General features: G+C 47.2%; 1 long non-coding RNA gene across 1 annotated transcript in view; it reads right to left on the bottom strand.

Moving 5' to 3' along the window:
• Window positions 1–1,301: 1,301 nt before the first annotated feature.
• The window catches only part of LOC135229609 (uncharacterized), a 58,978-nt gene continuing 43,825 nt past the window's right edge, over window positions 1,302–16,454 (bottom strand). Inside the window, exons 3-5 of the long non-coding RNA XR_010320293.1 lie at window positions 10,864–11,038; window positions 6,692–6,810; window positions 1,302–6,444 (exon numbers count right to left, since the gene is read on the bottom strand). This is a non-coding gene — a long non-coding RNA (uncharacterized LOC135229609). The remainder of the gene's footprint in view (window positions 6,445–6,691; window positions 6,811–10,863; window positions 11,039–16,454) is intronic.

Below are 16,454 nucleotides of genomic sequence, written 5' to 3'. Positions count from 1 at the left end.
CCCTATAGGGTCACTATGAGTTGGAATTGATTCAACAGCAACTGGTTTGGATTTTGTTTGGTTAGAATCTTTACGGGAGCCCATCTCCAGATCTTTTCAACCCCTGAGCTGGTGGGTTCCAACGGCCCACCTTTCAGTTAGCCAAGCACTTAACCGTTGCACCTCCAATACTTAACTCTGCGCCGGAGAGGGCCCTCTCCTGACGTCTCCTGTCTCCTCACCCCGTACACCTAGGCCTTGTCCTTGCTTCTAGACCCCACCCTCCCCTCTGGAGACCCAACTCCCCCACGCCCGCCCCACACCCGGGCCGCTGGGCGGGGCCGGCAGCCATGTTCCTCGCCGTCCAGCCAGTTACTCCCGGAAGTGCTGGGACGGGTGGTGAGGGGCCCGGGCCGGATGGCGCGCCTTAGAGAGGATACTGTTCATGCTGCGTTCCCTGCCGTGTTCTCTGAAAGGTATGAAACTCCGACACCTGGCTGGAGGGACCGGCTCCCAGACTGAACAAGCCCGGCCCCTCGAAGGTGTGGAGGGAAGGCGCCAGGAGGGAGGGTCCCAGTGCCAGCATCCCGGGGGCTCCAGAGGTTGGAGAGTCCGGACGTTGGGTTAGCAGCTCGCATCGCCCCCTCAGGCGTACCCCGTCCCGAGTGATCCCCAGGGGCGGACGCGGCACGGGGGCGGGCGGACGCAGCCACTCTAGGGTCTGCGAGAGGGAGCCTCTGGCCCGGGAGACGCAGCTGGTCTGCAAAATTTGCAGCCCCGTGGATTTGCGGGGGGCGGGGGTGGGGGTCCAGCCGCGGGATCCAGCTGCGGAGTGCCCTCGGGCCTGGGGGCTTGAAGGGCTTGGGGAGAAAGGCCGTGTCCAGGGCTGCGCCCAGGTCCCTACTCTGCCCGGGGCGGGTTTGCGGGCCAAGCTGGGGGATGGGGGCCTGCCCACCCCGCCCCCCACCTGCTCCCTGTGCCAGGGGGGAAACCAAGGCCCAGAGTTCGCCCGGGGGGGGTGAGATTCCAGACTGAGGGCGGGGCACTCGCCCCCATTCCTCCTCCCACCCCCACCAGACTCCGTAGGGTGCCACGGACAGGGGAGAGAGGGATCCCCTGCCCAAGGCTCTGCTGCCCCTTACTGTTTTGGGCACTGTGCCTGGGAGGCTGAGGCACCCCGCGCCCGCGCCCGCGCCCGCGCCCGCGCCCGCGCCCGCGCCCGCGCCCGCGCCCGCGCCCGCGCCCGCGCCCGCGCCCGGCTGGTCTACTCTCGGGGCTGGGGCGTCGGCGCGGCCCCACCGGGAAAGGAAGGGGTCCTGGGAATCTGTGGAGCAGCGCGGGGATCCTACTCCTTGTGGATGCAGCAGCGATTCAGTGTCTGTTAACAGTGTGGATGCCGGGTCCCGCTCCCCCTCTGCGTGGCAGGGGTGGGGTAGCAGGAAGGGGTCCTGAGCAACCATGTTGTTTGTTAACTTAAACGTTTGTGCGGCGCTGTGTACCGGTCGCTGTGGACGCGGTCTCTGGTGCTGAGGGGATTTGAGGGTTCCTCACACTGGCGGGATTTGGAGCCTCTACCCTGGTGGCAGTAGGTTTAGTGGGTTACCCTGGTGGCGTAGTGGTTACGTGCTAAGGCTGCTAGCCAAAAGGTTGGCAGTTTGAATCCACCAGGCGCTCCCTGGAAACTGTGGGGCAGTTCTACTCTGTCCTATAGCGTCGCTATGAGTCAGAATTGACTCGATGGCAACGGGTGTGTTTTGTTTTTTTTTTTTAGGTTGGAGATTAGGTGTCTCTCAGGCTGACATTTGAAAGTCTGGAGCTGACGGTTTATGAGGGTTTCTAAGGGTTTTAAGCGCTCCGGCCATGGGCACCAACCCGATCTTCCAGCACCTGCGGACGGACCGCCCCCCCTCCCCCCCCGGGGGATTGGCTGCTCTGGGACCCGGAGCCCAGAGGGCGGTGAGAAGCTGACAAACGTGAGTGATGTCCTGCAGGCTCCAGTTGGCGGGGCAGCCCTGCTCACATGGTCTCAATACCGGCAATCCGGCAGTCGGCTTCGTGCCTGGGGGTGGTTTCCGAATGTTCCCTCGTGTCCCCCGACCCGTGCGGGGCGACAACTCTCCCCTGGGCGGGTACCTAGTAGAGGCCTGCAGGGCATCAGGGTATGGAGGGGCAGAGCTTGGGCGGGGAGGGCGCGGCCCTGCAGGTTCCTGTACATGACCACGGCAGGGGGGTGCGGGTCGTGAAGGCTGGACCTGGTAGAGGACCCACTAGGTCGCACAGAAGGAGTGGGTTAGGATAATCATAGCATTAACGGGAGTATTGAGAGAGCGCCCTGGGGCGTTGGGTCCCTCGGGAAGAAAAGCTTCTGCTGTCGCCACTGGAGCGGTACCCAGGTCGTCCGGGCTTAGGTCCAGGAGGTTCCCATGCTCAGAGGGCCTGGTGGGCAGAACAGAACCGGCGGTGCGCGCGCCCTCTCGCGGCCTTGCACCGAATCGCTGAAGTCCAGTGTCAGGCGATTCTAAGCCATGGTTTTGGAACTGAATAGTGAAGCAGAGCAAATGATGCAGTGCCTTGATGGGACCGGTGGAGACAACAAGAAGCAAAGCACAGCTCAAACTTCAAAATTCCACTGAGTGTTAGTAGGATTTGGAGGAAGAAAATAGACGGAGAGTCGAGAGGCCCAGAGATGCAGAAGGGTTAGAGGATTAGGGTTAGGGGTTAGGGTTTGGTGTTAGGGGTCCAGGTTTGGGGGTTAGAGGTTTGGGAGTTAGGTTTAGGGGTACAGGTTTTAGGTGGTTGGGGGTTGGGGTTAGGGCTGGGGTTACTAGGCTCGGGCACAAGTGGTTTAGGGTTAGGGTTAGAGTGAGGCTGAGATTGATTCCCCAGTCTTGTGTACCGTCTTTCCTTCGCCAGAGTTACCACCGATCTGTTGTTTGGTTGGAAACCCTGGTGGCGTAGTGGTTAAGAGCCACCGGTGCTAACCAAAGGTCTGCAGTTCGAATCCACCAAGCACTCCTTGGAAACTCTATGGGGGCAGTTCTAATCTGTCCTGTAGGGTCGCTATGAGCTGGAATCAACTCGACAGCAGTGGGTTTGGTTTTTTTGGTTATTGTTTAGTTGGCTTTTCTCTACCCGCTCTTCGTCTCCCTGGTGAACATCAAGGATTGTTTCTGTGCGTAAATGTTTTCATGAGTTTTTATGATAGTGGTCTCTTACTGTATATGACGTTTTGTGATTGACTTAGTGTGATGCGCCCCAGATTCATCCATGGTGTGAGATGTTTCGGAGATTCATCATTGGTCTTTATTGTCGTGTAGTGTTCCACTGTGTATGTACCGTAGTTTGTTTATCCATTCCTCTGTGGACGAGCACTTAGGTTGTTTCCATCTTTTTGCAACTGTGAATAATGTTGCAGTGAACACGGGTGTGCATGTGTCTATTCCTGTGACTGCTCATGGAAACCCTGGTGGCTAGTGGTTAAGTGCTATGGCTGCTAACAAAAAGGGTTAGGGTTTGGGCTTAGGGATGTTAAGGTTAGGGTTGTTAGAGTTAGGGTCGTTAGGGTTTGGGGTTAGAGTTTAGGGTTAGGGTTTTTTGGTTGGGGTTAGGTGTTAGGGTTAGGTTTAGGGTTTGAGGTTAGAGTTTGGAGTTAAGGTTAGGTGTTAGGGGTTGCAGTTTGGGGTTTAGGGTTTTGGGGTTTAGTCGTTAGGGTTTGGTTTAGGTTTTAGGGGTCAGGGTTTAGGTTTAGGGTTGGGGTTGGTGTTGGGTCTGTTTGGGATATGTGGTTTGGGGTTAGAGGGTGGGTGTTAGAGGGTTGGGGTCTAGAGGGTTGGGGGTTAGAGATTGAGGGAGTTAGAGGGTGAGGGGTTAGAGGGTGAGGGGGTTAGAAGTTGAGAAGATTATAGAGTGAGGGAGTGAGAAGGTGAGGGTGTGAGGGGGTGAAGGTTAGGATTTAGGGTTAGAGGGTTTAGGCTTAGGGTTCAGAAGCTTGGGGTTAGGGGGTTAGGGTTTTTGGGTTCAGAGGTTGGGGTTGGTGTTGTGGTTAGGGTTAGAGAGTTAGGGTTAGAGGGTTAGGCTTAGAGGATTAGGGTTAGGGCTAGGGCTTAGGGGTTCAGGTTTAGGGGTTTGGGATGGGTTTGGGGTAAGGTTTTAGGGTTTAGGATTAGAGGGTTAGGCTTAGGGCTTAGAGTTTAGGGTTTTAGGATTTAGAGTTTAGGGCTTAGGGCTTAGAGCCTAGGGTTTAGGGCTTAAGGTTTAAGGCTTAGAGTGAGCGTTAAGGCTGGGGGCTGGGGTTAGGGTTTAGGGTATTAGGGTTAGAGGGTTAGACGGTTTAGTGTTTAAGCTTAGGGTTTAGGGGTTAGGGGTTGGAGTTAAGGGTGTTAGTGTTTAGGGTTTTGGCGTTTAGGGTGTTAGGGTTAAATGTGTTAGGGCTAAGGGTGTTAGGGTTTTAAGTGTTATGGTTTAGGGTTTAGAGTTAAGTGATAGGGTTAGGCTTAGGCTCATTCTTAGGTTTAGGGCTAGGGATTTGAGGTTTAGGGTTTGGGGTTAGGTTTGGAGGTTGGGGTTAGGATTAGGGCTAGGGTTAGAGGGTTAGGGTTAGAGGTTAGAGTTAGAGGGTTAGGGTTTCGGATTAGGGTTTCATGTTAGCGTTAGAGGGTTAGGGTTCGAGGGTTAGGGTCATTAGGGTTAGGGTGGTTAGGGGTTAGGGTTAGGTGTTAGGGTTTAGGGTTTACGGTTAGGTTTAGGGTTTGGGGTTTGGGATTTGAGGTTTGGGTTTAGGGTTTGAGGCTTAGAGTATAGGGTTTAGTGTGTAGGGTTTTGATGTGTAGTGTTTTGGGGTGTAGGTGTTTAGGTTGTAGAGTTTAGGGAATAGGGGTTAGGGTTTGGGTTAGGGTTAGAGTTTAGGGCCTTGGGGGTTAGGACCTAAGGGCTTAGGGTCTTAGGGGCTTTGGGGCTCAGGGCTTAGGGGCTAGAGTTAGAGGGCTAAGGCCAGAGGGCCCGAAGGCCAGAGGGCCAGGGTTATGGTTTGATTCCTGGCTGGCAATTTTTTTCCTTCAATATTTTGTGTAAGTCATCCCTTTGCCTTCTTGCCTGCATGATTTCTGCTGAGTAGTCCAAGTTTTTTATTATTTACTCTCCTTTGTTGGTGACTTCCTTTATCCCTAGCCTCTCTTAAAATTCTCTTTATATTTGATTTTGGCAAGTTTGATTATTATGTGTCTCGGTCACTTTCTTTTGAGATCTACCGTATGTGGAATTCGATGAGCATCTTTCATGATATCAGGGAAGTTCTGCCAACAAATCTTCAACAGTTCCCTCTGTATTTTCTGTTAGCCCTCCCTGTTCTGGTACTGAAATCACTCATAGTTATTTCTCTTGATAAAGTCCCACATGATTCTTTGGATTTCTTCATTTAAAATTCTTTTATCTGCTTTCTCTTCAAATATATTAGTCCCAAGAGTTTGATCTTCCATCTCAGTAATTCTGCCTTCCAATTCCTCAATTGTGCTCTTATTACTTTCTATTGAGTTTTCTGACTCTGTAATTTTATTGTTAATCTTCTGAATCTCTGATTGCAGTCTCTCTATGGTTTCTTGCAGCTTATTAAATTTTTAACTATGTTCTTGAGTAACCTTTTTAATTTCTTCAGCTGCTTTATCTTTGTGTTCCTTGGCTTGATCTGCATTTTGCCTCATTGGAGAAATCCTTGGGCCCTTCACTGGCACGCCATGCAGCTCCACGACGTCCACTCCTGGCCCTGACATTTGGCCGGTGCCCCACTGAACATGTGCTCCGGAGCCATGTTTCTCCACCCATCACTATCATTCTGCCACCAGGGGATATGTGAGTGTGGGAGTCACCATTTCTCACTGGCAGCAGCATCACAAGTCACTAGACTTCCAGGTACCCGCAGACGTAGGCTGCCTTCTGCCTCAGGAAACGTCCCGAATCCTTTATACCAGACGCTGACACTGGGCCACTGGTGGACATTCATTTTCATCCACACAGAGGTCTGGGTGAGGGTCAGCAGGCCAGGTAGGTGAAGTCAAGGCCAGGTGGGCGGGACTAAGGTTTCTTTGCCATCACCATGGAGAGAGTCTCCCCACCGGAAGAGTGGGCAGAGCTTATGATGGGCCTGGTGACAAGACTTAGCCAATGGCAGAGATCCAGTCCACCAGGCAGATGACACAGGGTCCTCCATTGTGACCTAGGACACCTAGTGGCCAAAGGATTTGAGCACACCCTGGGAAAGGCTATGCAGGCACAAGGGAGCCCCTGGTGCGGACTGCTTCACGGCATTGGCAGAGCAAGCCAGGGTCCAATTTTCCCACTTTCCTCAGGATATCAGTATGCAAGACATCCCCACTCACCATCTCTTGCCTCTCTCTCTGTATGTGTTCATTCTCTGAAATCTCTTCTTTCTCCCCCCATGCACTTCACAGCTTGGAGTGCCTGATAGAATGCCTAGAGACGAAAGAGCAAAGGGAGAAGGCCTCTGGCTCTACTGGTTGCCCATGGGCAGAGAAGATCTGCTAGTCTATCTGGAAGGTCTAGAGAGTAGTCATTGATTGGGGAGCTACATCACGGGTGGACCCTGGCCAGGTGAAGCTTGCTGACACGGGGCAGCCTCTCCGGAGACTACTAATTCCGCTGATAACATTCTATGCAAATACCCGGGTGAGTGCCATGGGCAGAAAACATTGACACATACCTGCCAGAGGCCTATTCTGGGTCTGAAGAGTCCACCCTGGTCTCCAGCAACTCATCATCTCAGCACACACTTTGCCTGCACGCATGGAAATTGCCTCTCTCAACGAATGTCTTCACCTGCTAGGAAACACACGAAGTCACTCAGCCAAAGGAGAGCACAGGCAAAGTCAACTGAAGCCCGTATTGTCAAGATTTTGCTTCTGTTGGGGCACAGCCCCCGGTGGCACAGTGCATGCGCGTCACTTCTCCAAAGACAAGGCCGAAATCCGGGCATCCAGGGCCCCAGCAGTCCAGAGTCTGCGCATGGCGGCATATGGATCGCCTCTTTGCCACATACAGGAGGGAGGCCTGTGCCCTAGACTGGCTCCGCTAGAGCTCCACGACCTCAGCTATTTTCCCTGACCTTTGGCCCGTGCCCTCATGATTGTGTGATCTCTAGTTACACTTCACCTCCGACCACTCTGAGTCCGCCACCTGCGGATACCTGAGTATGGAAATTAACATCTATCACTCGCTGCAGTGTCACAGGTCGGTCACTAGGTGTCTAGGCTCAGACTGACCTTGGCTGTCTTCTGCCCAGGCAACTAGCCTAAGCCTTCAAAGGAAATGAGGACACGTGGTCACTGGCCGACATCCTTTAACCAACACTGAGTCCCTGGTCAGCATCCTGGAGTCCTGGCAAGAAGAGCCAGGCACCTCCAGGAGCATCTGGAGCAGGAGACAGGGGCTGAAGAAGCTACCACACCTACTGGTGCTGCTACACATGTGGGTGACCTGGCTGCAGAGATTGCAGGCATGGCCTCAAGGTCAAAGGAGAAAGCACCTGAAGACGTGCTAGGACTCTTAGACTGAGAGAAGCAGGATGTCTGGACTGCAAAATATGCACCCTTCAGGGAAGAAGTTCATTCAGGCTTCTTAAACCCACCTCACCTGGAAAATCCATCCTCTTTTAGCCTTGTGCCCCTTCCACGCCCCCTCTAGTACAAAGAGAGATGCAGCCCTACGGCACCAGGGTGGAAGAAGCCCCAGGATAGCTGTCCGAAGACATGAGGTCCACTCAAAAGCTTCCCCCGCCAAGGAGAGAAGAGGACAAGACTCACCTGCAGATGAGGTCTCAGGGCCCTGAGAATGAGCATAATGTTTGTAAGGAAAGAGAAATGGGATTTCAGTGGGACATGGAAGTCTGAGAAAGAGCCTCTGCAAAGATAGCTCTAAGGGAGGTGTGATTGTGAAGGTGGGCTGGTCACTGAGTTCTTTGTAGTACAAGGTACCAGACAGAAGCCAGACTCTGGGGGGAACCTGCCTGCCGGTGAGCAGCGGGCATAAAACCCTAAACCAATGAGAATCGAATCCCTTCCCAGCAGCTTCTGCACAGATCAGTGATGTTTGCTTGGTCTTTCTCTTTTCTGTGGTCTAACCTGATCTGTTCTGAGATCAGAGAGTTGGAATAGAAAAGCCTGACTGAGATGAAACGAGCAAAGAGAAGACAAGGCCTCCTAAATCTGGTGAAGACAGAACACAGATAACCAAAGGTGAGGATGGGAAGAAACAGATTGAGTTCCAAGTCCCATCCACAGTATCCCAGGGCCTGGGAATCCCTGGAAGTGCCAGAGGTGTGTACTCCCTGGGAGATGTGACCCCAAGTGTCAGAGGAATCCCTATGGAGCAAGGAAGGGAGGGCAGGGCCTCTAGGATGGGCACTTCCATACAGGCTGCCCATGTGAATTTCTCAGAGTGACCGTGACAGATCCTGAGAGGGACAGTTTGAGGCAAAGGAAAGTAAGTTTTCTGAAGAGGGGTGAATTCCACAGTCTCCTGATAATGAAACAGAAATCCCGTCCTGCTCAGAGGTACTGAGTAGGAGGGATTGTGAATTCCCATCCTGCACAGAGGTTGGCTGGGAAGTTCGACTGTCTAAAGACAATGTGGCCAAAGTCTTCTTTATCTTTCAAAGATATATCTTCAACTTCCTGCAAATTCAATCCTGAAAAAAAGCCTAGAATATACAAGTGTGGGTTTTTCAGGAGAGCAACAAGGGGAGAAGGTGATAGTGGCATATCAGAGAAGGAGAACAATAGTCTAAGGGTCCCTGTGTTACTTAACGAATCAAGTATTCTTCCTTACCTGTAGACATGCAAATTCAGTAGATGTTTTAGCAATAACTGCATTAATCCTCACAGAATTCTTTTTGGCCATTTCGAGGCATAGAGACCAGAAGAAGTCATTAGTTACAAGAGCAAGCAATAATTCGCTGGTCTGAATTTTGTTCAATTTCTGTGTTTGCCCTTCATAGATGGATAAAAGTCTCTGAATCTGGCATTGAAGACAGTGTTTTCTCTATTGTTATGGATTGAATAGTGTCCCCCAAAATGTGTGCCAACCTGGCCAGGCCATGATTCCCAGTATTGTGTGGTTGTCCTGCATTTTGTGATCTGATGTGATTACTTATGTGTTGTAAATTCTAACCTCTGTAATGTTAATGAGGCGGGATTAGAGGCAGTTAGGTTAATGAGGGAGGACACAATCTACAGGATAAGGGTGAGTCTTGAGTCAGTCTCTTTTGAGATACAAAGAGAAAAGTGAGCAGAAATGAGAGGGACCTCATACCACCAAGGAAGAAGTGCATGGAGTGGAGCATGTCCTTTTGACCCAGCGTCCACGCGCTGAGAATTTCCTAGGCCAGGGGAAGATGGATGACAAGGACTTTCCCCCAGAGCCACAAAGAGAGAAAGCTTTCTCCTAGAGCTGGTGCCCTGACTTCAAACTTCTTGCTTCTTAAACTGTGAGAGAATAAGTTTCTGTTTGTTAAAGGCATCCACTTGTGGAATCTCTGCTATAGCCACACTAGATAACGAAAAAACACATATATCAAATAGTCAAAAAAAAAAAAAGGTTTCAAATACACACACATACACCTATGATGTTATTAAACTTTAAAAAGTTTTACATTCTTATAACACATTTAACAAGAGATTTGTATACAGAAGTTATAATAAGAGCCATCCCCACATAAGTATATTGTACCTGCTCCCCCAAAGTGTCCAGTGTCCAAAGATACATATGTACCCTTTTACACACTTCTTTTTGCCGGGACACATGTAAGTACATTCATTTGTTTGTTTTTATGGAAATTAGGTCACACTCTACCCATGTTTTTCTCTGAATCACTCTTCACTTGACAATTTCTCATGGTTCCTCTAAATCAGCAGACATGGAAGAAGCACTCTTTTTGGTTCTTCCTATTTTTAACTCCCACCACTCTTCTGTCAGTTTGTTGTACTGTGGTGGCTTGCATGTTGCTGTGATGTTAGAAGCTATGCCACCGGTATTTCAAATACCACCATGTTCACCCATGGTAGACTGGTTTGAGTGGAGCTCTGGATTTAGACAGACTAGGAAAAAGGACCTAGTGACCTATTTCTAAAAACAACTGGCCAGTGAAATCTTACAAATAGTACTGGAACACTGTCTGATTGAATGACAGAGGATAACCCCTTAGGTTGGAAGGCACTCAAAATATGAGTGGGGAAGAGCTACCTTCTCAAAGTAGATCCCACTTTAATGACGTTTCCTGATGGGGCACAACTCATAATGAGAAGAAACTGATGCAAATATCCTTTAATAATCAGAACGTGAAATGAAGGAAGTATGAATCTAGGGAAATTGGAAGTCATCAAAAATGAAATGGAATGCATAAAGGTCAGTAATCCAAGGCATTAGTGAGCTGAAATAGCTTGGTTTTGGACATTTTAAACTAGACAATGATATGTTCTACTATGCCAGGATTGAGATACTGAAGAGAACGGCATCATATTCATCGATAAAAAGAACATTTCAAGATCTTTTCTGAAGTAGAACACTACGATCAATAGGATAATATTCACAGGCCTACCAGGAAGACCAGTTAATAAGACTATTATTCAAATTTACACACAAATTATGAATGTGAAAGATGAAGAGGTTGAAGGTTTTTACCAAGTTCCGCAGTTTGAAACTGATCAAACGTGATGCATTCATCAATCAAGATGTACTGATAATTACGTAATTAGAATGCGAAGTTGAAAACAAAGCAGACAAATCAGCAGTTGGAAAATAAGGTATTGATGATAGAAATGACAATGAAGCTTACATGATAGAATTTGGCAAGACCAATGACTTATTCATTGCACATACCTTTCGTCAGGAACATAAATGGTGATTATACTCGTGAACCATTCCAGGCAGAATAGATAGGAATCAAATTTGTGGAAGGTGATGATGGAGAAGGTCAATACCATGAGTCAGAATCAGGCCAGGGGCTGACTTCAGAACAGATGATCAGTTGCTCATATTCACGTTCAAGTAGAAGCTGAAGAAAATTAAAACAAGTCCATGAGTCAAAGTATGCCCTTGAGTATATCAAACCTGAATTTAGAGACCATCTCAAGAATAGATTTGATGCACTGCACACTAATGATCGAAGACCAGATTAGTTGTGGGATGATAGCAAGGACATCATATATGAAAAAAACAAAAAGTCATTAGAAAGACAGGAAAGAAAGCAAAGACCAAAGAGGATGTCACAAGAGACTCTGAATCTTGCTCTTGAATGTACAGTAGCTAAAGAGAATGGAAGGAAAAATAAAGTAAAAGAGCTCAACAGAATACCTGAAAGGGAAGCTGGAGAAGACAAAGTATGATAATAATAATGTGAACAGATCTGGAGTTAGAAAACCAAAAGGGAAGAAAACACCTGGCATTTCTCAAACTGAAAGAACTGAAGGAAATATTCAAGCCTCTAGGTGCAATACTGAAGGAAGGATTCTATGGGCAAAATATCGAACAACACAGGAAACATCAAAAGAAGACGGAAGGAATACACAGACTCAATACGCCAAAAAGAATTGGTCGACGTTCAACCATTTCAGGAGGTAGCATTGGATCAAGAGCTGATGGTACTGAAGGAAGAACTCCAACCTGCACTGAAGGCATTGGCAAAAAACACGGCTCCAGGAACTGATGGAGTACCAAATGAGATGTTTCAACACAGGGACGCAGTGCTGGAGGCGCTCACTTGACTATTCCAATATATTTGGAAGACAGCTACCTGACCAAATGACTGGAAAAGATCTATATGTGTACCCATTTCAAAGAGAGGTGGTCCAACGCAATGCGGAAATTATCGAGCAACGTCATTAACATCCCACGCAAGAAAAATTTTGCTGAATATAATTTAAAAACAGTTGCAGCAGTACACAGACAGGCAACTACCAAAAATTCAAGCTGGATTCAGAGGAAGACATGGAACGTGGGATATCATTTCTGATGTCTGATGGATCTTGGCTGAAAGTAGAGAATATCAGTAAGATGTTTACCTATTTTTGTTTCCTATACAAGCACACTCAACTGTGTGGCTCACGACAAATTATGGATAGCTTAGCAAAGAATGGGAATTCCAGAACACTTAACTGTATTCATGCGGAATATCTACATAGACCAAGAGGCAGTCATTTGAGTAGGGCAAGGGGATACCGTGTGGTTTAAAATCAGAAAGTTATGTGTCATGGTGGTATCCTTTCACCATACTTACTCAATCTGTATGCTGAGCAAACATTCTGAGAAGCTGGTCTCGAAGAACAAGAACATGGCATTAGTTTTGGAGAAAGATTCACTAACAACCTATGATATGCAGCTGATACGACCTTGCTTGCTGAAAGTAAAGAGGACTTGAAGCAGTTACTGATGAAGAGCAACCACTACAGCCTTCAGTATGGATTACACCTCAACATAAAGAAAACAAAAATTCTCACAACTGGACCAGTAAGCAACACCATGATAAACAGAGAAAATACTGAAGTCATCAAGCATTTCATTTAACTTGAATCCATAATCAATGCCCACAGAAGCAGCAGTCAAGAATTCAAACAATGTATTGCATTGGGCAAATCTGTTGCAAAAGACCTCCTTGAAGTGTTGAGAAAGAAAGATGTCACTTTGAGGACTAAGGTGTGCCTGAGCAAAGCCATGATATTTTCTATCACCTCACATGCTTGAGCAAGTTAGACAATGAATACGGAAAACCGAAGAACTGATTCATTTAAAATATGGTGTTGGCAAAGAATACTGAATATACCATGGACTGCCAGAAGAATAAACAAAACCATCTTGGAAGAAGTACACCAAGAATGCACCTTAGAAGCAAGGATGGCGAGACTTCGTCTCACGTGCCTTGGACATATTTTCAGGAGGGACCTGTCCCAGGAGAGGCTCATCATGCTTGGAAAAGCTGAGGGTCAGAAAAAAAGAGGAAGGCGCTCAACAACATGAACTGACACAATGGCTGCAAGAATGGGCTCAAACATAGCAATGATTGTGAGGATGGTTCAGGATCAGGCGGTGTTTCATTCTGTTTTACACAGGATCGATGGCATCTAACAGCCACAACTAACATATGTATGCATATATATATGTATGTGTGTATGTGTGTGTGTGTATATATATATACCCATTGCCATCGAGTCGGTTCCAACTCATAGTGACCCTACAGGACAAAGTAGAACTGCCCCACAGAGTTCCCAAGGAGCGCCTGGTGGATTCGAACTGCTAACCTTTTGGTTAGCAGCTATAGCTATTAACCATTATGCGACTAGGTTTTCCATATATATATATTCTCTTCACTAGTTTTGCATCTCTAGAGATCCCAGCTAAGACATTTGGTACCTACTGTGGTTCTAGAGGAACCAAATCTTAAGGATGAGTTTTCTGAATTGATTCTCAAGTCTGGCTAGTCTTAAAGGCACTGATGACTGTCTCCAGTAGTAAACAGGCTATTGCTAATCCATGGTGGGAGGTGACAATAGAAATACGCAAAATACTACTACCACTGGATCAAATATTTGTGAGAGACAAGGCTCTGCCTGATTACATATTTGATACTTTTCTATAATTTTGTCAGAATAAGAATAATAAGGAAGCTGCTTGGTTAGTCCTGCTTTTGCTAGTCACACTGGTGAATGAAAGAAATGGGCTCAAAGCTGAAGCACCACATACAAGATCTGAAAGCTGCCACTTGTGCCCAGAAAGAAAACCATATTTCTTATAGTAACAAGGCTAATGCTGCCAAAAATAAACTCAGATTCTTATCATAAGAGTGACTGAATTAAAGCGCCAGTTGAATATCCAGCCTCAAATGGTGTCTGAAGTTAGAGTGAGGGCACTGATTGGGAAGAAATGGGATCCTGAAACTTGGGATGAGGACATATGGGCAGACAGTCAGGAAGCGGGGGACAATGAACCTCCAATTTCTGTTGAATCGCTCTTCCTAACAGAACCAGACCTCTTACTCCCATCTGAAGAGATTCTCTAATTTTGCCTGCTAAGGCACCCTTCCCAGTAAAACAATTATCCCTTCCACCTCCATCTAATGAGATTACCCTCAGCTGTGCCTGAAGTGTCTTGTTTGAGTTATCTCCTGGGGTGGTATCTGGGGCATTGCCTGGGGCATCACCTTAGGCAGATGTCTTATAAGACACGGCTGAACATCCCACTGCCACTGCCCATTTTTGCTTCTAGACCTATACCTAGACTTCAGTCCCAACAAGCCCCAAAAGGTGAACTATGAAGTGTGACCCAGGAGAAGGTATGCTAAACTCCAAAAGAACTGCTTGATTTTTCTAATACATACATACATACAGAAACCTGGTGAACATGTGTGGGAATGGCTATTATGGGTGTGGGATAATGGTGCAAGCAACATAAAGGTGGATTAGTCTGAGTTTATTGATATAGACCCAGGAAGCATAGATTCTTCATTCAGTGTTTCAGCTTGAGAGGTTAGAAAAGGACGTCATAGTTTATTTGGTTGGTTTACTGAAGCATGGATTAAGTGGTGGCCTACAATAAATCAAGTGGAAATGGCAGATCTGCCATTGTATACTGTAGGAGAAGGTAACCAAAGGCTGAGGGAAACTGGCAGGTTAGAATGGATTTATTAGGCTGGACCCACAGACCCACACACGGAGTGCCCAGAGGGCTTTCTTTGTACCATAGCGGTGAGGTACAAATTTGTGCAGCAAGCCCCAGCATTATTGAAGACTTCTGTGGTTGCTATTTTATGTAAGTAAGAGTCCACAGTGAGAACTGCCCTAACTGAATTAAGACACCTAACTACAATGCAGTTGACTGGACCCCGTGGTGGTAGCAGCCAAGTGGTGGCACTCAATCAACAAAGACAAGGTGGGTGTGGTTACCATAACAGACAGTAGAGTCAAAGCAGTAATCAGAATAGTCTGCTCACATGGATTTATGGCAATGGCTACTTAGTCATAGTGGCCCTGGGAGTGAAAGAGCTGGGAAATGTACATCTCCTGGTACCTAGTGTCTTAGATATCTAGTGCTCCTGTAACAGAAATACCACAAACGGATGACTTTAACAAAGAAAATTATTCCCTCACAGTCTAGGAGGCTATAAGTCCAAATTCAGGGTGCCAATTCCAGGGGAAGACTTTCTCTCTGTCACTCCTAGGGGAAGGTCTTTGTCACCAATCTTCCCCTGGACAAGAAGGTTCTCAGCACAGGGATCCTAGGTCCAAAGGATGCACTGCTCCTGACACTTCTTTCTTGGTGGTACTGAGGTCCCCCTGTCTCTCTGCTCTTTTCTCTTTTATATCTCAAAAGAGACTGACTTAAAACACAACTTAATCTTGTAGATTGAGCCCTGCCTCCTTAACATAACTGCTTCAAATCTTCGCTCATTAACATCCTAGAGGTAGGATTTACAATACATTGGAAAATCACACCAGCTGACAAAATGGTGGATAATCGCACAATACTGGGAAGCATGGCCTAGTCAAGCTGATATATACATTTTGGGAAGACAGAGTTTAATCCGTAACACCTAGTATGCAGCTATCCACCTGTTAATGCCTTTTTCTCCACACCTGTTTGGAAGTATCACCAGAAACAGTGTGCCTTCTCTCTGACCTAAGTATATAAGGACCAAATAATATAGAGGAATCTCTGTTACATTTTCTCCATCTTACCAATATTTGGCCTCATAGGCAGACCCAGTCACTTAATTGCACGGCAGAATGAAGAGATTAAAGCCCCAACATTCTTGCCAGTGGACAAGGAAGGTAGCTGCTCAGACATCAGAGAGCCTCAGAGAGACAGAGACCAGGTGGCTCAAGAGAGGGATACCATAAAGTTGTTTTTCATACCCCCCTCCACTCCCATAGTTGCATATGCTTTGCTCTGACTCCAAGAAGTAGATCAATCCTTTGAGAACTGCATTATGGGTTAGAACACCAACAAGGTCCCAGACTGAGTGACACTCCCATAGATTACAACCAAATATCATCGCAAAGTCTTCAAAATCTGAACTGACATCTGAGCCACAGCATCCAGAAGTTGGGAAAGAACCTGCAGCCTGAACATAACTGGGTCAAGTGATTGCTAAAACAAACAACATCAACATTTTCTGTAAGATTGAAGTAAGACATAGTCTTGGAATCATAGACAAAAACTTTAAAAAGCTACTTTAACCACGCTCAAAGAAGTAACGGGCACACCTTAGAAAAATAGAAAAATACATAGAAACCATTCACGAATGAAAATTTTAGACAGGAAAAATAGAGATAAAAAATTCACTTGATCAGCGGAATGCTGTTGACAGACAAAAGGATCAATGAGATGAAAATAGTTCAATTGAAAATATCCAATCTGAAAACAGAGGACAAATATTGAAAAAAAAAATGAACAGAGCCTCAAAAAAATCCAAAAATATC

This window comes from Loxodonta africana, unplaced genomic scaffold (assembly GCF_030014295.1).
Source record: "Loxodonta africana isolate mLoxAfr1 unplaced genomic scaffold, mLoxAfr1.hap2 scaffold_423, whole genome shotgun sequence".
Lineage (NCBI taxonomy): Eukaryota > Metazoa > Chordata > Mammalia > Proboscidea > Elephantidae > Loxodonta > Loxodonta africana.
Note: the sequence above shows the minus strand (reverse complement) of the source record. Positions and strands in the feature narration are given on the sequence as shown.